A 5,954-nucleotide genomic window follows, 5' to 3' on the forward strand; every position below is an offset into this window, starting at 1 on the left:
AGGGAGAGAAATATTTAGCAAAACAACTTAAGGATGCATGCAAGTGGATGTGGCATAGCTAATTAATATCATAAATGGTCATTGGTGGTCCACTAAAATATTATTTCCCAAGGTGAAATTACTATAGTTGCTCATTAGTTGTTAAGAACAATTTTTTGTAATATTTGATTCATATAAAGTATGCAACTTATTGATAGCTTGAAAATAAGGAGCCACAAATGACTAATCCTTTCAAGTACTTGATTTTCATTGGATCAAATGTATCATCAAGTACAACTAGTATTGTAGGCAAAGTAGTAAATTTGTGGTGTTAAAAGTTTGAAAACATCCCTCCAATGATTCCTCCACCACCTTCCTCCTAGCATCCCTTAGTAATGACTGCCCCTCCGCTCTATATAGTATAAACCATATTTCTTCACCTTTTCCCTTTTTCCTGACCCCAATGCTCTACCCTCACACTTCCCTAACCAACTCTGATTTTCTTTGGACACTTTTATGTGTACACATGGGCACACGTGCTCATATCTGTGCATGTGCGTGTGTACAATAAAGTAATAAAACAATGGTTTTTTTTTAAAAAAGTGTGAAGACTCAATGGGTTTGAGAGACCAAAAATGCTACATACTTTGCATGTGTAAATTGAAGATTTAAAACAAAATAAACATGGAAAGAAAGAAAATAGGCACCTGTACACAACGCCAGTCCTACATTTACAATGGGTAGTAAGGCCAATACAACTAGTGGAGCTTATTCTGTGTCATCCTCCTCTACCAAAACTTATATATATATATATATACACACACACACACACACACACACACACACACACACAGAGAGAGAGAGTGTGTTATTAACGTCTACAGAAGACCCCAAGGGTCTATGAGACCAAAAGTAATACAATGGTGCCATGGATATACTGAGCCATGGAAAACTGAAAGAAAAAGTAAAATGAAAACATCTGACAGTACATGTGATCAGCAGATGATCTTGTGTAGAGTGAGATGTTGTGATCACCTAATGACGATACCGCCTCAGCCAGAACCGATCTGATGGTGGAGTGAATGTCAGGCCTCTGTGATGGGAGCATGACATGTCGGCGGAGAACCTCACAAATTTGTCTCTGTGTGGTGGAGGGTCCTGATGCTTTGGGTTGGGGCCATCTAGCTCGCAGAATGGATCGAGCTCTCTCACTAAGAACTCCTCTGGGGCGTGGAGCTAGAGTGTGGGTATGGGTGGTGGGCTCTGATGTCGTAGTAGAGGAACTGTTGTGGGCAATGGATTCCAATGTGGATGTATGTAGTCGGGGCTGTCTCTCAGTATGCTGCCTCAACACTACATCCTTGTGTCGTCTGAGCTCCGTCAAGTACATGCCCACCACCTCTGATTCCTCAAACTGTATCACCCGTGTGAGTGGCCCGAATCCCTCTTGGAAGAGACACTGGAATCTCCCCCGTATCTCATAGGAAGTTGGGCAGCTGAACATATAATGGGCCTCATCCTCTACTACTCCTGTGGTGCATACTGTGCATGTCCTCTCCTCATGTGGGATATCCTCAGCTCTGCCAGTCTCTACTCTGAGGTGGTGGGAGGATACCCTGAGCTGGCCGATCGTGATACGCATGGCATGTGACATGTGTATCTGTATGTATCCCGGGATCTCAAAGAATCCAAGTTATCTTTGTAAAACTCACACTTCTTACCAATCTCTCACGGAGACACCCATGTCTAGTGTATGTGTAGCCCAAGTAGATATAACCGGATGATCTAGTTGATCTCCTGACATGAGAGATCAAGGTATGGGGAATCCAAGCTACACTAAAACGGGGGGAGACGGTCCATCTGTATGCCATGTGCATGAAACCACTCGACTACCTCAGAGTACCATGCATGTGTTGGTAATGGTGGTGGCCATGTCGCTGAGGAGGGCAGTCTAGCTCGTCTCAATCCCTCCCTCCCCCTCTCACCGTATAATTGCATAGAGGACTCTAGTGCTAGTCATGGTAGGCAATCTCTGTCAAGCATGGATACATGCTGAATATAAGTGAGTCTGAAAAAGGGAATCTGTAACCAATGGGGCCATCCCAAACTTTGCATGTAGAATTTCATGTGGTACAGATGGCTTACTCCTGATCATGCGTGACAACATCATCACCTGTAGCCTCTCTATGCTCCTCCAGTGATCCTTCCCTAGGCCTGGCCCCAAAGGGCTGCACCATACATAGCCGCTAGTCATACTAGAGTATCAAAGAGCCAGCACTTAGTGCGGGGTTCTTGGAAATATGCCTGGAATCACTGTCTCTCCATACGGGCTAGGGAGGCGTGTCCCCTTGCAAGTCGGTCAGTGGAAGCTGTGGTCATGCAAAACCAAGGGCCTGTAAAAGTGACTCCTAGATACACATACTTCTGCACAGTCTCCACTAGGGCATCTTTGTATATGAAAGAAAATCGTGAGGCGACTGCATAAGATGTGTTGAAGACCATAACCTTGGTTTTGCCCAAATTGACCGTTAACGTCTCTCCCTGCAAACTCTTTCCAATGCATTTAAGTGTTTCTATAAACCCTCGGCTGAATATGAGATCAGACAATGTCATCAGCATATAGCAATATGGACACTATTGTCTGAGCCAATGGTGAACCTCTCTACCTCCAAAACTATCCACAAATACTGCGATCTCATCAATGTATAGGCCAAAGAGTGTAGGTGAGAGTGGGCAGCCCTGCTTAACCCCAACAGTGCTACATATATCTCCCGAGGTCCCACTGGGTGCACGTACTTGGCCGAGTACTGTCTCATATAGTGCCATCACACCCCATATCATCTCATGTGAGAACTGGAGCTCCTACAAGCGTCCTATCAGACGAGATCGAGGGACGGAGTCAAACGCTTTGTGGAAATCCACAAAGCAGCAATACACGTCTCTTTGAGGACCTCGCCTCCTCTATGATAGCCCATAAAGTAAAGATATGGTCCCGCGTGGAGAAGTTTCTCCTGAAGCCTGCTTGGACTGATGCTCTATTTCCCATCCTCTCTGCCATAGAGCTCATCATATCCTCTAGTACTGCCCCATAGATTTTGGCCATTGTGTGACCAATCATGATAGTCCTTTAGTTACCTGGGTCCATGGGGTCTCCTGCTTTGGTAGTCCAGGAGGGTGGGAAGCCTTCACAAAGTGCTCTGTTAAAAAGACTGGCAAGAATGGGACCCAATACGTGGTGCCCGTGGGCAAAATGTTCCGCCCGTAGATCCTCCTGATCTTTTGCTCTCCCATTATGCAACTTTTTAAGAGCCCTAGTGACATTGGGGGAATCAAAGAGATAAGATGATGTAGGCCTAGGGTGTGTGACATTTGTGGTAGAGGCTGGTTTGGCACATCATATAGCTGTCATGCATAGGCTTCCAAAAGGCTAGGATCTCTGATAGGTGTAGGTGCTCTTTTTTCTTCTAGAATGCGCGTCTGGCGAGAAATGCCCGTTTCTTTCGGCGAGTGAATCTACGGAAGATGCGTTGCATCTTATGTGCTGAAATCAGCCCATGTTCTCTCTCGCGTAAGAGGCGAAGCCTGGTGGTTTTGCACTCTTCATCATACCATCCATTCTGGGGTTGGGATCCCACTCGCAAACTTGTTGTGGAGCATGTGGTGTAGGGGAAGCTGGCGTGGGCGGAGTTATGGATACTGGAGGAAAGTTGGGATGTGATGGTGGAGATAGGGAGGGATAAGTTGAGAGCTGAAATATGGTGGTAGAGGTGGTCCTCATAATAGATGTGGTCAAGATCATGATGGAAATGAATCCGGGTAAGGTGGTGACAGGGGGTGTGGGTGTGGTCGATCAGATGGGGTATGAGATCATGAAAGAAAGTAATGCGTGGTCAGCTAGTATGGGGGGAGGAGGGATGGTGAAGTCTGAGATGTGTGGTATAAGAGCGGGAGATCCCATGAGGTAATCCACCGTACTAGTGCCTCCCCCATGCGGAAAAGATGTAAGGTTGTCCCACTGCGGCCATCTGGGCAACCCATTGTATATAACCAGCTCATGCATAGCCCCCATCTCCAAGAAGTGTCTACCATATGATGTTGCATTCCCCATATCTTGGTTGGCCCTCTGGAGGCCCATCTCAGCCAAGTCAATTTCTGACAACATAATGGCATCTCCCTAGAAGTCATATGTCTGCACTTGTTCCCCTTTTGTCCGTGCATAAAATCTCCTAATAGGAGGACCTCTCCCTTCTGGGAGAACTCTGCAATGTCTGCAAATAATGGCGCATAGGGAGTCTCCCCTTTCTCTGTCAACCTGCATGCATATTCTGATTTCTCCGCTGGCTAATTGCATCCACATAAAACGAGCCTCCTCATCGTGTCCAACCATTGTGAGCATGCCTCCCAAATGAGGGCGAAACAAGCATGCCACTCCTCTAGAGCCATGCACCCCCCAATGGTGCGTGTTTGTCCTCTGAAAGCTGATTCCCATGTATCACGCTCCACTTTGGGTAGCCCTCTCTCAAGACTTTGATGCGTTTCTGTGTAGAAGATAATATCCCTATCTGTGTAAGTCTCTGTGAAGCCTCATGTGTCTGACCATAGAGTTCATTGCAATTCCATACTCCCATTCTCAATGCACCTATGGTCTCGTAGGCCCCACACCGTCATGTGGGGCATTTATCCGTGATGATGACTGGATCATCACAACAAATGGTCCATTTTCCTGCCTTGCGGGCTTCCATAACCTGAACCATCCCGGCTTTCTTGTGTTCCACCTGTAGGGGGGTGAGGTCATCTCCAAGGTATATTTTCGTGGTTCGGAGGGTGGTCCTCTTCTTCGAGAGAGAACCAAATGGGACTCCGTATCTTTGAACTTGAGGAGAGGCCTCTCCCTCGTCAAGTCCTTCCCGGCTCGCCAAGCATCTACAAAAGGGCTGTCAGTGAGGCCCATCTGTCTACATAAAGTCTCACCGTCCTCTTTTGGTGAGTTGCACGCTTGCAAGCCTGTTACTCGCACATGTAGAGCCCTAGATTGGCGACGCTTCTCTTCCTCAAGCGTGGCCATCATGATGGATGTGCAATTCGGGGGGTGGACTGTTTTTTGCTTTTTCACAACCTCAATCCATTTGGAGGTTTCTCCAACCTCTTCTTTGGTTTCTTCCATGTCTTTTCGGAGGCTTGCATGCTCCTCCCGGAATCCTGATTTAGCCTCTTGAATCTCTGCTGTGATTGCCTTTTCTCTAGTTCCGCCCCAAGTTTGGCATTCGTGTCTTGCAACTAGGCAATCTCTATAGCAAGAGCTTCTAGTGTGGCTAGCTCTCCTTCCTCTTTGCCATACTTGTGCATCTCTTCCTTGCATAATTCCATACATTTCTCCATGCATGCAGCCAGGCATGCGTCCTTCCGGACTTCCATCTCTTCTTGCATCTCAGCTTGCAACTGTTTGTACATTTCCTCTTTGCCCTGAATCTCAATCATGACAGCATGAATCTCCTTTTGATGTTGGTTCAATGTCCTGCCTATCAGTTTCTTTTGGTCTGAAAGGGCCTTTTGAGCCTGTTCTTCAATCTTGTTCACTTTGTCTTCAAGAGGGAGCACCATTGTCACAGTCACCCAACTCAAGCTGTGGTCAAGGACACAGGAGAAGACGGGAGCCAGCCCAATGCGCGATGGGGTAAGGGCGGGAGTGGCTTCTGGCTGAGGGTTCAACCATTGGTTCGGGGTAGGGACACTATACATTACTGTGCACAGACCAGAGGGCGAATGGGTGGGAGCAGGGCGGCGGCGGCTACGCACAGAGAGGGGGCAGCGGTGAAGGTCATGCCATAGCCTGCATGAACAGGGGCGGTGAAGAGAGAGAGAGAGAGAGAGAGAGAGAGAGAGAGAGAGAGAAATGAAATGATATATTAACGTCTTCAAAAGGCCAAAATGACCTATGAGACCAAAAAGGTTACAACAATTGGTGGAACTGATAC

Source organism: Cibotium barometz, chromosome 17 (genome assembly GCF_041138505.1).
Source record: "Cibotium barometz isolate CiBa-2024 chromosome 17, ASM4113850v1, whole genome shotgun sequence".
NCBI classification, from domain to species: domain Eukaryota; kingdom Viridiplantae; phylum Streptophyta; class Polypodiopsida; order Cyatheales; family Cibotiaceae; genus Cibotium; species Cibotium barometz.